The 17173-nt window shown below is 47.3% G+C and overlaps 1 long non-coding RNA gene across 1 annotated transcript; it reads right to left on the reverse strand.

The window, feature by feature from the left end:
• Positions 1 to 9695: 9695 nt before the first annotated feature.
• Positions 9696 to 15590, reverse strand: LOC127568893 (uncharacterized). The gene is made up of 3 exons (XR_007956099.1): positions 15390 to 15590; positions 15215 to 15312; positions 9696 to 9708 (listed from the first exon to the last, which is right to left on the reverse strand). It is a non-coding gene; the product is annotated as an uncharacterized LOC127568893 (long non-coding RNA).
• Positions 15591 to 17173: the final 1583 nt, after the last annotated feature.

Genomic DNA, 17173 nt, shown 5'->3' on the forward strand with positions numbered 1-17173 from the left:
TTGATGTCAGGTTTAAATAAAATCTACAACTGATGCCCCATGGACCTTCAGGTTAGAATATCTCAAAGGTTAACAATGCATTGAGAAGAACTTTCTCCTTGTATTAGTCCTCAATGGCTTTCCTTTCATTTTGAGATTGTGACTCCAACTGTTAGACTCCTCATCCAGAGGAAATATCCTCTCTGTTTCTCCTTTGTTGAGCATTGTAAGCATTTTGTATCTGAGGGGTTATGTCTCATCCTTCTCGTTGCTGAAGTTAAGAGGCCAAGACTATTTAATCTCTCCTTCCGTGACAGCTCTGCCATCCCAGGAACGAGCCTGTTTAAACTTCTTTGTATTTACTCTTTTGCAAGTCTATCTATTTTTTAGCTATTGGATACTATAAAAGCTATATTATAGATACTATAATAGCAATATATGTGCAGTTTTTCCAAAATTGCACAAAATATCCCAAATGTTGTCTTACCAAGGCTCTGTGCAATTCTAGTTAGATATCCTTGCACTTGAACACAAATACTCTTGCAGAAAAGATCAATTGTTCTGGTCGCCATACTTTAGAAAGGACCTGATTGCACTGGTCTGAGGGTAGGGGAATTTCACTGGGACGTTGTCTGGAACAGACGTTATGGTTTTGAGAAAATACAAGATAGGCTGGACTTGTTTTCCCTCGAGTGGAGGAGGCTGAAGGGAGACCTTACGGAGGTATTCAACATCATAACTATAGATGGGTTGATATTGGGAAACCAGAGAAGTGGTGTGTAACATTAGAGTGTATGTTTTAGGGTAAGGGGTAAGAGATTTCCAGAAGATTTGAGGAGGATGTTTTTCATCCAGATGTTGTTGGAGACTAGAACACACTGGCTGAAGAGGTGGTGGAGGAAGGTGCTGGGACAACAATATCCAGGTGAGCACCTGAATCACTAAGGCATAGAAGACAATGGAGTAAGTGCTGGTAATTGGGATCAGGGCCAAAAGGACTGTTTCTGTGTTGTATGATTCTTTCACATATCACTTGCCTTCCTAATTGCCTGCAGTGTCACTGAATCCTTGGTGACCAGTGCAAGAGGTCACCCAGATCCCTTTGAATCTCCACACTTTTCAATCTGTTACCATCCATGCAGGAGAATGGGGTTGAGAGGGAAAAATAACTCAGCCATGATCGAATGGCGGAGCAGACTCGATGGGCCGAATGGCCTAATTCTGCTCCTATGTCTTATCAAAAAATACTCAGCATTTCTGTTTTTAATACAAAGTAGGTAACCTGATGTTTTTCCACAGTGTATCCCGTCTGTCATGTTGTTGCCAATTCACTCAGCTTATTCATATTCTCTTGAAGCCTTTTTACATCCTTATCACTGTTCACTTGGGTTCTTGGAATTTCTACAACAACTAGGAAATGCTTAGATCATCATCTCACACAGTCAGCCAGCCCACAATGTTGCAGAAGAAAACTATTCAGCATGAAGATCAAGGGCATTCTTGCTGAGCTAATTGCAAAACAGATACAGGAGACATTGCACAAACACACATTGCTCAGCCTTTTGCAATGGTGAGCTTTGCTTGTTGGCAATAGATGGGGTGGTGATTAATTAATGATTGCTATGTTTACATGTCAACAGTTTTACTTAAATTGATTAGGATGACGTTACAATAGCAGAGCCAGCTGGAGGGTCTCTACAGACTAACTCTGCCTGTATTTTGTGTTTTTTGGGGCAACATTCCTTCTCACGGATCAGCAGAGTTAAAAGTGATCTAAAAGCAGCTGTTTACAGTAAAATTCCACAAATCCAGCATCTGATCATTCGGAAGTACTGACGGTCGGACATCCGGCTCACTCTTTAGTCCGGAATATGTGCCAGGATTCTGAAGTGTAAGGGGTGTATGGTAAAGGTCTGGAGTGCCGTTGAGCCAGGGTCTGGACGGTGGACTGGGTGAGCAGTGGGTGATGGGGCCGGAGTCTGGGACACCAGGGTTCAGGAACGTGGCTGGGTGTGCGACTCGAACAGGAGTCTGGAGTGCTTGTATACTTCCTGTTCCCTTTAAACCCTCTGGGTTCACTTGACATTTTATTATACTGCTGTGTAACATGTGAAAAAAAGAAATAAAAGTATGTTTGGGTATTAATACGAGTAACATCCAATAGTTCAGAAAATCTGTTAGTGCAGCACCACTCAATTCCCAAGGGTGCTGGATTATTGGAGTTTTATTGTATTTTGTGAAATATATATTCATTTAAAAATTACCAACCCTTAGTGGAGGAAAGGGACAATTAAAAGGCTACTGACATTCAAATTTGTTACAAGACAAAAATGAAATCATAGAGACTAAAAATTGAATAGACAACACATATACACACATCAGAGTTAAATCAGTGCCCAGTGGGAGAGAGAATTACCGACAATCCAAAGAACAATCTAAGTAGCAAGAAGATTTAGCTTGTGCCGTCATTGAACAATTTGTCAATTAATACAGTGTTGATACAATTACAAACAATTGAAGCTGTGTAGCGGCCCGTACTCACAGAACTCGAACCGCCATCGGCGGCCGCGGGCGGACTCGCGGGAGCGCGTCGTAGTCTAATCGCGGGGTGGGCCTTCCAGCAGGAACCTTATGTCACGTCCGCCGGAGAGACTATCGGGTACTTCTGTGTGCACGCACGCTTTGCTTCTCTCAGTAAAGTGTGCTCCGGTTCAGCCTCCACGTCTCTGAGTTTTCCTTTCAGCGACGCGCCGCGTCGGCTACATTTGGTGACCCCGACGCTTCCAGACGGCACCTGGAACCCGCGACATGAATTCCAATGACTCGCACAACGCAGTCTCGCTCAAGCTCCCGACTTTCCGGGCCACTCAGGCCCACGTTTGGTTCGAGCAGGCTGAAGCCCAGTTCAATATCCGAGGCATTACAGCCGACCCCACACGGTATTACTACGTGATCAGCGCGCTCAACCAGGACACGGCAGGCCGGATCACTGACTTCCTGCACCATCCACCAATGGAGGACAGGTACGCTAAGATCAATGCGCTCCTCATCCGCACTTTCGGACTCTCCCGCCACGAACAAGCCACGCAGCTCCTGCGCATGGACGGCCTGGACAACCGCAAGCCATCCGAGCTGATGGACGACGTGCTGGTGCTCATGGATGGCCATAAACCCTGCCTCCTATTTGAGCAGCTGTTCCTCGTGCAACTGCCAGAGGACATTCTCCTCCTCCTCGCGGGTGAAGATTTCAGCGACCCACGCAGCCTCGCGGCCAGGGCGGACATTTTGTGGCAGGGTAAGCAGTGGGGAGTGGCTTCCATCTGCCTAACCACGACCGCGCAGCCTAAGGCCAAGACCGCACAACCGAAGCCACTGAGACCCACGGGGGACAAAGATGAGGGTTCAGATCAATGGTGTTTTTACCATCAGAGATGGGGGTCAAACGCGCGCCACTGCCATCCACCGTGTGCCTTTCTGGGAAATACCGGGGCCGGCCGTCGCTAGTGGCTTCGACGGCTGGACATCGCGACAGCCTCCTGTTCCTCTGGGACCGACACTCCGGGCGACGTTTCCTAGTGGACATTGGGGCCGAAATCAGCGTCCTTCCCCCCTTGAACATGGACAGCCGTGCCGTGGCCCCAGGTCCCGACCTCACTGCTGCGAATGGCACCACCGTCTGGACGTACAGCTCGCGTAACATCCCGCTGCGTTTCGGGCCCAGCTGTTTTACCTCGACTTTCACGGTAGCAGCGGTGTCACGGCCGTTACTAGGGGCGGATTTCCTATGGGCCAACTGTCTTCTGGTCAGCGCTGAGACGTTCCAGACCTTCCAGCTCGGAGGAGCCCAGTTCCTGGCCCTCCACCTGGACTCTGTCACGCTCTCGGGTGGCGAGTTCACCAGGGTGCTGGCAGATTTCCCCTCCATCATCACCCCACAGTTCTCCACTACTGGTCCCAAGCACGGCGTGCAGCACCACATCCCCACACAAAGACCACTGCTGCACGCCTGGGCCCGTAGGCTCCCACCCGACAAGTTTCATCTCGCCAAGGAGTTCAGGAAGATGGAGATGGGGATCATCCGCCGCTAGGACAGCCCTTGGGCATCTCCGCTGCACATGATGCCCAAGTCCGCAGGAGGTTGGAGGCCCTACGGGCACTACAGGAGACTCAATGACGCCACAACCGCTGACTGATACCCGGTGCCCCACATCCAGGATTTCACAGCGAACCTCCATGGGGCAACCATCTTTTCAAAAATCGATCTGGTCCGGGGGTACCATCAGATCCCCGGTGCACCCCGACAATGTGCCCAAGACAGCCCTCATCACCTCCTTCGGGTTGTTTGAATTCTTAAGGATGCCTTTCAGCCTCAAGAATGCCTCCCAGACTTTCCAGAGGCTTATGGACTCAGTGGGGCGAGGCCTGGATTTCACCTTCATCTACCTAGACGATATCCTGGTGGCCAGCAAGTCACGCAAAGAGCACGTGGCACATTTGTGCCAACTCTGCCAGCGCCTGAGTGACCACGGACTGGCAATCAACCCGGCAAAGTGCCAGTTCAGGCTGACAGAGATCAACTTCTTGGGCCACAGGGTCAACAAGCACAGAGCCGCCCTTCTACCGGACAAGGTCCAGGCCATCCGCCCGTTTCCCAAACCCAGCATGGTCAAGGGCCTGCAAGAGTTTGTGGGGATGGTGAATTTCTACCATCGGTCGTGCTGGCAGCGGCGCGCATCGTGAGACCCTTGTTCAGTCTGATGGCCAGCAAGGCCAAAGAGGTGGCATGGGACATGGAGTCCACAGAGGCTTTCGAGCGGGCCAAAGAGGCGTTGGCAAAGGCGGCCCTCCTAGTACACCTGAGAGTCGATGTATCCACGGCGCTCACAGTCAACGCTTCCGACATGGCGGTCAGCGGAGTCCTGGAGCAGCTCATCAAGGGCCAGTGGCGACCGCTCGACTTTTTCAGCCGACACCTGCGACCGCTGGAGGTGAAGTACAGCACTTTTGACAGGGAGTTGCTAGCCTTCTACCTAGCCATCCGGCACTTCCGGTATTTCCTTGAAGGAAGGGATTTCACCGTGTTTACCGACCAGAAGCCCCTCACCTTCGCCCTTGCAGAGGTATCGGACCCATGGATGGCTCGGCGGCAGAGGCACCTCTCCTTTATTTCGGAGTTCACCACAGATGTCCGCCACATCGCGGGGAAGAACAACGTGGTCGCCGACACGCTGTCCCGCCCCCAAATCCACTCAGTGACCACCTCAGCCTTAGGGATCGACTACATGGTGCTGGCGCAGGCGCAACAGGCGGACACTGAGATCCTGGCCTACCGCATCGCCGCTTCAGGACTCCAGTTGGAGGACATTGCCGTCGGCCCGACAGGAGTTCAGCTCCTGTGCAACATGTCTACTAGCAGACCTCGGCCTGTGGTACCAGCAACATGGAGGCGATGGGTGTTCGACACGCTACATGGCCTGGCCCACCCATCCATCTGAGTGCCTATCAAATTGGTAGCGGACAAATTCGTTTGGCACGGTTTGCGCAAGCAGGTCAGACACTGGGCCAGGACCTGCGTACACTGCCAGACCGCCAAAGTCCAGTGGCATGTGAAGGCTCCCCTTCAGCAGTTCCAACCGACGCTCGGCAGGTTTCAGCACATCCACGTGGACATCGTCGGCCCCCTGCCTGCCTCCCGGGGCACCAGGTATATCTTCACCATGGTCGACAGGTTCACCAGATGGCTGGAGGCCGTGCTGCAGGCGGACATGTCCACCGAATCCTGCGCCAGGACGTTCATCGCAAACTGGATCGCCAGGTTCGGACTCCCAGCGGATATCACCTCCAACAGAGGGGCACAGATCACGTCAGGGTTGTGGACAGCACTGGCGCAGCTCCTGGGAACCTGGTTACATCACACCATGGCGTACCACCCACAGTCCAACGGTTTGGTTGAGCGGTTCCACAAGCACCTCAACTCAGCCCTGATGACACGCCTCAGAGGGCCCAACTGGATAGATGAGCTCCCCTGGGTTTTACTGGGCATCCGCACAGCCCCCAAGGAGGACCTGGGCTCCTCCTCGGCAGAGTTGGTCTACGGCACTCCCCTGACAGTCCCGGGCGAGTTCTTGCCAGAGGCCCAAGGTCCAGCAGGGACGCCGGCAGAAGTGCTGATGAGGCTGCGGGACAAGGTGGGAAGCCTGGCACTGGTTCTGACCTCCAGACATGGCACTACACCGTCCTTTATCCCGAAGGACCTCCGGGACTGTGAGTACATTTTCATTCGCAGGGGCATGCACAAGTCACCTCTGCAGAGGCTGTACGAAGGACCCTTCAAGGTGATCCGGCACAACGGATCTACATGTGTCGTGGAGGTGGGTGGCTGCGAGGAGACTTTCACAGTGGACTGCCTCAAACCGGCGCATTTAGACATTGAGCAGTCGGTGAAGGTACCCTCACCGCGCCGGCGGGGCAGGCCACCCAAGAGGGACACACAGAGTGGGCATCCCACGCCCCTGATGGACGTTTCTGGGGGGGAGGTGGTGTAGCGGCCCGTCCTCACGGAACTCGAACCGCCATCGGCGGCCGCGGGCGGACGCGCAAGAGTGCATCATAGACTAACCGCGGGGCGGGCCTTCCGGCAGGAACCTTACATCACGTCCGCCGGAGAGGCCCTCGGGTACTTTTGCGTGCGCGCGTGTTTTGCTTCTCTCAGTAAAGTGTGTTCTGGTTCAGCCCCCACGTCTCTGAGTTTTCCTTTCAGCAGCGCGCAGCGACGGCTACAGCTGCTTGAAATTGTAAACCTTTCAGTGCATATTGATTAGTACACTTCTTTTCATTGAATTGATTCATTTAAATTTATTAGATAAAACATTGTTTGTTTTCTAGATCAATGTTTACTGAACTGCTGATGTTGGAAATTAACTCATTTTCATTCTGTTTTCTTGCAATACTAAGTGATTAAATTATACAAAATAGTTCCACCTCAGTACGTTCATCAGGGAGGGCACAGAGCATTCCACATTTCTTCAGCCTGCATTGCTGCTCTGACATCACCAGTGTAGTTTATGTCACTTGCGGCCAGCACACCAATGCCACGGAGTTTCAGTTTCTTCAGGATCGATGACCTCATTGAAATGCTCTCTGGATCATCGTACCAGACCTCGTGATATGTTCTACCATCCTGCCGTAAAGCAAAAGAGAGTTACCCAGGTAAAAGCCAATGTTAGGTGGACACATTGTTCTTGTCTTGTAGCGTACTGTGGTCCTGCTGCAAGAAGCTAATTTTCATGGCATTTATACCCTGTGTAGGTCTGCCCATGACCACAATAAACTTGAACTTGAAATTGAATAACACTGGAATTGTTAAGCAGACTTACTTGGTTGCAAGTAGTGGAGCTGCCTCACAGCTCCAGTGACCAGGTTCACTTCTGACCTCCGGTGATGTCTGTGTGGAGCTTGTATATTCTCTCCGTGATTGAGTGGGTTTCCCCTGGGTGCTTCTGTCTCTCCCATGTCCCAAAGGAGGCCTGAGACCCCTAGGTAGGTCCCTTTTACACCAACATTTCCCATCCATCATCGTTTTAAAAAAATACTCTGCGTTTCTCCCTTCCAGAGTGGATAACCTCACATCTATCCATGTTATGCTGCATCTGTCAACTATCTTACCTCTCAGTCAATTGTCTAAATTGCCTAGGAGCTCTTTGCATCCATGCCGATTCACATTCCTGCTTATTTTCATCTCATCAGCAAATTTAGAAACAGTACATTTCGTTCCCTCATCTGAACCATTGATGTATACGATGAATAGCAGGGGCCCACAGTCATTCACAAGTCTTCACCTGCCAGCCCAAGAAAGTATCCTTTATTCCAACTTTCTGTTTTCTGTCTTGTGACCAATTTTTAATCCATGCCAATAAAATACCATTTGTCTCAGGTGCTAAATTTTGCACACTAACCTCTTATGTAGGACTTTTGAAAAGCTTTATGAAAATCCAAATGCACCACATGTAATCATTCTCCTTACCTGCACAGCAAACTCAATAACTCTTTCATAAATCTGTGCTGCCTTTGTCTGATTCAGCTGATATTTTCTAACTCGGTTGATATTTATGGCACGGTAGCGTCGTGCTAACCGCGACGCTATTGCAGCGCCAGTGATCGGGGTTCGATTCCCGTCGCTGTCTGTAAGGAGTTTGTACGTTCTCCCGTGTCTGCGTGGGTTTCCTCCGGGTGCTCCGGTTTCCTCCCACATTGCAAAGACGTACGGGTAGGTTAATTTGGGTTTAAAATGGGCGGTGCGGACTCGTTGGGCCGGAAGGGCCTGTTACCACGCTGTAAATAAAATTATATAAAAAGAAGATTAAAAGTGTTCTGTTATCATATTCTTAAGGGGATAGGTAATAAAATGAGAGTTTAAACAAATATGTTGTCCCTGTCTCGACAGTAGAAGATGCAAATTAAGCATTCCATTTATTGGGGATAAAATTCTGGGCAATTGATAATATTAAAGAGAAACACTGGAGAACTGTTTAGGACTAGAAGCAGACAAAGCCTCTGAAAGTGACGATCACCAACATAGGACTCTAAAAGAAAGGCTGCAGAAATCTGTTACGAGCCCAGGTTGCTACTTGGTGAGTATCCCTTTAAGATGCCTGAATGGCAGTGTGTGTGGCTTTGTCTGACTACTGCAAGTGAAACAAAAAACAACTATAACTGGAATGTGCTGGCAATTGCAGAGAGAGAGAGAGCGAGAGAGAGAGAGAGAGAGAGAGAGCGAGAGAGAGCGAGAGAGAGCGAGAGAGAGCGAGAGAGAGCGAGAGAGAGCGAGAGAGAGAGAGAGAGAGAGAAAGAGAGAGAGAGATTACTGCCAGTCTCTGTATCTACAAATGAATCACAATCGTTGTGACTGTCACCATACAATCCATGTTTGGAGCAATCTGTGGAGTCCACTTTGCCGTTAACCTGTACCAGGAATCAGGTATATCTGTGGACTGCCACATATCGATCGAGGTGGCAGATATCTCTGACTAAAAGCAACAGAGTTCTTCCGCAAATGAGGTGTCGTATTGTTCCATTGTGGAACCTGTGGATTTCATAAACTCCTTCTCTCTATTTTCTATACATTCTACTGTGGTTTTCAAAAGCCTTTGCTCATCGTTCTACTTTATGACTTGCTGAACTGAACTTTGAGAACTGTTCCTAGACTTGGGGTTTGGAAATTTGCCACACACACTTCGGGTTTATTTTGGGGTCAATGTCTGATACCTAACGTTTTTATTTCTCTTATTATTACAGGTAGTTATTAATAAATAGATTTTAATGTGGAAACATGGCTCATTGTGTTTCTATTGTTGTTGGTATGTAACAAATCTTACAGGCATTAATGGAGATATTCCAAAATGCCCTTGTCCCAGAGATTAGCTGTTGTTATGAAAAGGAAGAAAGTAGCACCAAGAGGACTGGATGTTTTGAGCTTTATGGAGTTGTTTACATGGAAATTCTTCACTCTGATAGATTGGAATATTTGCATTGTGTGAAGAAAGCTCTGATGCACGAGTATCTGAGTCTTACCAAGTAGACAAAATACGGGGCTTTCTGATCGTCATCCCAGAATCTGCCAGTCAGTGATCTCGGAAGGCGCTGCACGATCTCTTTATATGGGATCTTTCTTGCAGCAGAATAACTACAAGGAACACTTTGGGCAGTCATTTCTAATTCACAGCTGCTAGCCTGAGAAATATAAAAAAAGGACAAGTGAATTATGTGTGTAAATACAGTTACTCTGATAATGGTAAAAATGCAGAGAAAGCATAATTTGTATCTGGGATGAATATGTGTCTCAAGAAGGCACCTGGGTCGGCATGGATGAGTTGGGCTGAAAGGCCTGTCTTTGTGCTTTACTACTATGTTCATCTGGATAATTATATAAAACATATTCAAGAAAGGGTTTTTTTCAACACAAAATCTTCAAGAAGTGACTGGTGTACAAGAACACCAATTTTTTTTGTACATTTTTGGGGCCAATACATTGATGCAGTGATGAAGAAAACACACCAGCGGCTCCACTTCATTAGGAGTTTGAGGAGATTCAGTACGTCATCAAAGACTCTTTCAAATTTCTACAGATGTACGGTGGAGAGCGTTCTGACTGGTTGCATCACCGCCTGGTATGGCAAGAGGCTGCAGAGGGTTGTAGACTCAGCCAGCTCCATCACGGGCACAACCCTCCCCACCATCGAGGACATCTTCAAGAGGCGGTGCCTCAAGAAGGTGGCATCCATCATTAAGGACTCTCACCACCAGGTATATACGGAATACAAATTTAGTGCAGAGTTAGTGCAAAACCAAGTTGGACGAAGAAAATCCAGAAGTCAGTGTGTTGCACTAATTGTATAAACATGTTCAGTAGCAGCCAAAGTTCTTATACGTTGTTGTGCAAACCAGAGCTTTTGACGTGGCATTTGTCTGAAACTGTCTCCAGGGTATTCAGGAGCCTGACAGCCCATGAATAGTACTTCGTTATTCCTTTATTTTTTGCACTATTTATTTTGTTTTGTAACTTTTGTAGTTTTTTATGTCTTGCACTGTCTTGCACTGTATTGCTGCTGCAAAACAACAAATTTCACGACATATGTCAGTGATAATAAACCTGATTCTGACATCACTTTCCTATGTACAATCATTTAAATAGTGTGCTATCTTTCTGTGTTTCGTGTCAGAGCACCTAATAGTGCAAAAAAAGTGAGGGAAGAAATATACAGACAAATTAGGGAAATGAATAAACTGTATGGAATATTACTATTGGGAGATTTCCACCAGCAGGATATTAATTCAACAGAAGAAGCAGGGAAGGGGGGTGGCGTGCGAAAAATACATGTGTCTGCTTTCTGACCCAATGTGTAAAATTTCCCTGCAAGGAAAGAGTTGGTCTAGTTGTGGGGAATAAACCAGAGAATGTGAGAAGTAAAGGAACATCAAGGCAAGGGTGATATTAACAGAATACAATTCAAATTTGGAGTGTTGTGTACAGTTCTGGTCACCTAACTATAGGAAGGATATCAGTAAGATTGAAATAGTGCAGAGGAGATTTACTAGAATGTTGCCGGGTTTTCAGGAGCTGAGTTACAGGGAAAGATTGAATAGGTTAGGACTTTATTCCTTGGAGCGTAGAAGAATGAGGGGAGATTTAGAACAATAGAACCATAGAACAATACAGCACAATACAGGCCCTTCGGCCCGCCATGTTGTGCCGACCTTCAAACCACTCTTAAGACTATCTAACCCCTTCCTCCCACATATCCCTCTATCTTAAATTCCTCCATATGCTTATCTAACAATCTCTTGAACCTGCCCAATGTATTAGCCTCCACCACCACCCCAGGCAGAGAATTCCATGCCCCAACCACTCTCTGGGTGAAAAACCTCCCTCCCAAATAAAGATTTGATAGAGGTTTACAAAATTATGAGGGGTATAGACAGAGTAAATGCGAGTAGGCTCTTTCCACCTAGATTAGGAGAGATAAGTATGAGAGGACATGGCTTTAGGGTGAAAGGGGAAAGGTTTAGGGGGAAATTCTTCACTCAGAGAGTGGTGGGAGTGTGGAACGGGCTGCCATCTGATGTGGTAAATGCGGGCACACTTAAGTTTTAAGAATAGATTGGATAGATACATGGATGGGAGAGGTCTGGAGGGTTATGGACTTGGGTGCAGGTCAATGGGACTAGTGGAATAAAGTTTCAGCACAGAGTAGAAGGGCTGAATGGCTTGTTTTCTGTGCTGTAGTGTTCTATGGTTGTTTGGTTCTATGATAATAATGACTGACAAAGGCATGATGGGATCCATACGAGAGCAATGCTGATTCTGAAGCGTTGAAAATAGAACTTGGGAAGATAAAATGGGCGACAACATTGGCAAGCAATGATGCAGAACAATGTGGTGGAACATATTGTGTGCAACAAAAATGCAGAAAAACTATTCTACTGAAAGGGGATAAGCATTACACTCTTGAGAATGCATAGATAAATTAAGGCATGAAAGAACAATGGAGTGTAAGAAACTAGCATTTATTAATAGCCAATTTGATATCCATTACAGAGACAAGGCTGCATGGATCGAGACCTGAATGATGAAAGGCACATGATGTTTAGGAAAGAGAGGAGGCCCCAACTCACCGGATTTTCTGAAACGGTAATAGAGAGATTTTTAATTTAGATATTTAGATTTTTAGGAAGCCTTTAAGAAGGTAACCCTTCAGAGATTCATGAATGTCACAGAATGCAGAGTAAAGGGAAAAGTAGTTGAATGCATTGCGAACTGGTTTCAAGATTAGAAGCAGAGAATGAGAATAAAGAATAATAGTTCACAGAGGAAGAAGGCGGTCAAATGGAAGAAAGATCGATGCAGCACCATTGTTGTTCATAATTTACATAGAGTCATAGAATAATACAGCACGGATACAGGCCCTTCGGCCCAACTAGTCCATGCTGAGCACGGTGCCCACCCAGCTAGTCCCAATTTCCTGAGTTCGGCCCATATCCCTCCAAGACCCGCCCCTCCAAGTACCTGTCCAGTACCTGATACTGTTGTACCTGCCTCACCCACTTCCTCTGGTACTGGTATTGGTTTATTATTGTCACTTCTACCAAGGTACAGTCAAAAACTAGTCTTGCAAACTGATCGTACAGGTCAATTCATTACACAGTGCAGTTACATTGGGTTAGTACAGAGTGCATTGATGTAGTACAGGTAAAAACAATAACAGTACAGAGTAAAGTGTCACAGCTACAGAGAAAGTGCAGTGCAATAAGGTGCAAGGTCACAACATCGTGAGGTCATGAGGTCATAGGTCATAGTCCATCTCATTGTATAAGGGAACCGTTCAATAGTCTTATCACAGTGGGGTAGAAGCTGTCCTTGAGTCTGGTGGTACGTGCCCATAGTGCTCTGGCAGTTCGTTCCATATACTCACCACCCTCTGTGTGAAAATGTTGCCCCTCAGATCCTTTTTAAATCTTTCCCCTCTCACCTTAAACCTATGCTCCCTAGATTGGGACTTCCCTACCCTGGGGGTAAAGACTGTTTGCGTCAATCAGGATTCTCTCAAACTTCTGCAGAGGTGTTACAGAAAGTATCCTGATGGGTTGCATCTTAGCCTGGTATGGCAACTGCTCTGCTCTGAACTGTCGGAACCTGCAGAGAGCGGTAAACACTGCCCAGTCCGTCACAGGCTCCTCACTTCCCTCTTTCCTGTCCATCTTCACAGTGCTCTGCGTAGGGAAGGCTAACAGTATCGCTAAGGATGCCTGCCACCCTGGACATTCCATTTTCTCTCTTCTGCCCTCTGGTATTGCTATTGGTATTGGTTTATTATTGTCACTTGTACTGAGGTACAGTGAAAAACTTGTCTTGCACACCGATCGTACAGGTCAATTCATCACACAGTGCAGTTACATTGAGTCAGTACAGAGTGCATTGATGTAGTACAGGTAAAAACAATAACAGTACAGAGTAAAGTGCCACAGCTACAGAGAAAGTGAAGTGCAATAAGGTGCAAGGTCACAACAAGGTAAATTGTGAGGACAGAGTCCATCTTATCGTATAAGGGAACTGTTCAATAGTCTTATCACAGTGGGGTAGAAGCTGTCCTTAAGTCTGGTGGTACATGCCTTCAGGCTCCTGTATCTTCTACCTGATGGGAGAAGAGAGAAGAGAGAATGACCCGGGTGGGTGGGGTCTTTGATTATTCTGGCTGCTTCACCAAGACAGCGAGAGGTAAAGACAGAGTCTAGGGAAGGGAGGCTGGTGTCCGTGATGCGCTGGGCTGTGTCCACAACTCTCTGCAGTTTCTGAGGTCCTGGGCAGAGCAGTTGCAGTACCAAGCCGTGATACCTCCAGATAGGATGCTTTCTATCGTGCATCAATAGAAGTTGGTGAGAATCAAGAGGGACAAACTGAATTTCTTTAGCCTCCTTGAAAGCCTTAACATCCAGACTCAGGAACAGCTTCTTCCCCACTGCTGTCAAACTCCTGAACCAATCCCCTCCCTCACATTCCCTTCCCGGTGGGGCTGCCAGGGTCTTGAACCTTTAGTTCCACCTGTTCCTTTATTTTCACTAAAGCACTTATTTTTGCACTACCTCAGTTTGCACGACTTTACTTTGCACCATTCTTTTGTCTTTGCGCTCGTCACTATATTTATTGTTGTATCTATTATTGCTGTGTACACTGTTTATCATAGAATCATAGAACATAGAACAGTACAGCACTATACAGGCCCTTCGGCCCATAACGTTGTGCTGGCCTTCAAACCTCACCTAAGACTATCTCACCCCTTCCTCGCACATAACCCTCTATTTTAAATTCCTCCATATGCCTATCTAGCAATCTCTTGAATTTGACCAATGTACCTGCCTCCACCACAGCCCCTGGCAGCATATGCCATGCCCCAACCACTCTCTGGGTAAAAAACCCTCCTCTGATATCTCCCTTGAACTTCCCACCCATTACTTTAAAGCCATGCCCTCTTGTATTGAGCATTGGTGCCCTGGGAAAGAGGTGCTGGCTGTCTACTCTATCTATTCCTCTTAATATTTTGTTTACACTGTGAGCTTCACACTAGCAAGAAATTTCATTGCACCCTGGTGTATTTGACGATAGCCTAGTCTAATCTAATCTAATGAAGTAGGGGCGGCTCAGTACTGATGGCAAACTATAGGCCATGAGAAGTCTTAAAGTTATTACAATTTTTTGAAGGAGTCACCATGCAGCAAAAATATTGGGTCTTTCCAAAGTGCAATGAGGTGCCCCGATGGGACCGAGGCTTGAGCTTCAGATGAACTAATTACACGCCCATTTCCAGTGCGATACAGATGAATCACCTCTCCAGAAGGGAATGAATGAGACAGATTACACAGCTATTGATCTGTATGGATAAACCATACGGAGAATGTGTGTGTACACATGCTGGTCAGTGGATTGCCCAGCGGATGCTCGTGCCTGCCGGTCGATCATTTGACAGAAACATCATGCCACGGGAAACATCACTTTTGGCACAGGGCTTTAGGGACTCGTGTGCTTCAGGTCTCGTCGATCTACAGCTGTAAGTTGCTCAGTTTCTTTATCTTGGTTCGTATGAATCAGTAAAGACGTTTAATCTACCGCAACATAACAGCCATGAAAAAACAATGGACAAAATTTCATTGAAAATAGAGAAGATACGTGAGAGCAACACCTTACCCCGAGAAAGCGCTGGCAAGTATAGTCATAACCGGACCAACGAACGCCCATCACCAGCTTTCTGGAGTCAATGCCCAGTTTGATATAAGCCGACATACCTGAAAGGACAAGTTGAATAATTTGGATCTCAGTCAGTATCGTGAGGCGGTGAGGTTGAAGGTCTCACTGAACATACCTGATAAAACATGGTGATAGGCAGCACTTGACCTTGCGACGCAACCGTCCCGCATATCATTTGGAATATCAAAGGATGCCACAAATAAAATGTCACAGGCTTGTGAAATTGTTAAAAAGTCAAAGCATCGCTCATTCTTGCAGTTTGGAGACCAAGGCACATTAAAGGAGACCTGAAAGCCAAAGAGTAACAAGAGATCAATTTCATCTGTTTACTTACACTGGGTGCCACCAGTAGTTACATGTTCAGATGAAGTCTCAGCTCAGGAACGGTTAATAAGAGTTTTCTCGGTACAGAGTTGAATATGGCTCGGACAGACGGGGCTTCAGGAATGAGGAAAAGAGAGAGCCTGAAATGACAGGATCCTCGGCCATCAAAATATTAATCTAGTTTGATTCACATCGCCTCACTACAGGAAGGGTGTGGAAGCCATAGAAAGGGTGTAGAGGAGATTTACAAGGATGTTGCCTGGATTGAGGAGCATGCCTTATGAAAGCAAATTGAGTGAACTCGGCCTTTTCTCCTTGGAGCAACGGAGGATGAGGGGCGACCTGATAGAGGTGTATAAGATGATGAGAGGCATTGATCATGTGGATAGTCAGAGGCTTTTTCCCAGGGCTGAAATGGTGGCCACAAGAGGACGCAGGTTTAAGGTGCTGGGGAGTAGGTACAGAGGAGATGTCAGGGGTAAGTTTTTTACTCAGAGAGTGGTGAGTGCGTGGAATGGGCTGCCGGCAACGGTGGTGGAGGCGGATACGATAGGGTCGTTTAAGAGACTTTTGGATAGGTACATGGAGCTTAGAAAAATAGAGGGCTATGGGTAAGCCGAGTAATTTCTAAGATAGCGACATGTTCGGCTTTGTGGGCCGAAGGGCCTGAATTGTGCTGTAGATTTTCCATGTTTCTATGTTTCGCATTGCTCATCCACTTCAAAGTGCAGGCAGTCCCTGGGTTACGACAGGGATCCGTTCCTGACAACTGTTCGTCACCCGAGCTGTTAGTAAATCGGAAACGAACAACAAGTGTGTGGGAGAAGGTCACAGGAACAGCAGTGATGTGAGACCGCGCAGGCGCAGGAAGAGCAGCCGCCAGCCGGTCTCACTGACTCACTGAGTGAGTGAGTCTGGTCTGCCCGGCCCCCGATTGTCGCAGCTCAGTGTGGGTGCAAAATTACCCCATTCCGGAAGATGCCTGCAGACCTGCCGCAACCGGAAAATCCATCCCCATCCACCCCACCGGTCTTACAGCCTCTGTTGCTACCTCCAGTCCTCCATCTAGCTCCATCTGTCCATCAACCCCTCTTCACCGGGATCCAGCTCCTGCCTCACCCCTTTGTACCGGCCATCCCCCCTCTACACTCTCAGTCCTGATGCAAGGTCTCGACCCGAAACATCGACCATTGCCTCCACCAATGCTGTGTGAGCCTGTTGAGTTCCTCCAGCAATTCTTTTTAAAATCCCATCATCTGCATTCTCTTGTGGTTTCAACCGAAAAGAGTTGTTTCTTTTTTTATGTAGCGAGTTCCTATCATTCTGGACTGTAAGCCTTGAATTTTTGGCCTTTTTACCTGAGATCCAGGTATTTCTAAATGGATGTATGATGCAATTTCTTTAACCATCTGGGATAATTCATGATAAGGATCAGACCCTTTTACAACCATTTCCAGGACCTCCAAATAAATTCCATCCATATATGTTAGTTTTATGAACTCTGCAGTGAATTCAATCCACATGTTTAGAAGATCTCTGTATGCCAATTGAACCAATGTCATGTCACCTGAAGAA

Source organism: Pristis pectinata, chromosome 3 (genome assembly GCF_009764475.1).
Source record: "Pristis pectinata isolate sPriPec2 chromosome 3, sPriPec2.1.pri, whole genome shotgun sequence".
NCBI lineage: Eukaryota > Metazoa > Chordata > Chondrichthyes > Rhinopristiformes > Pristidae > Pristis > Pristis pectinata.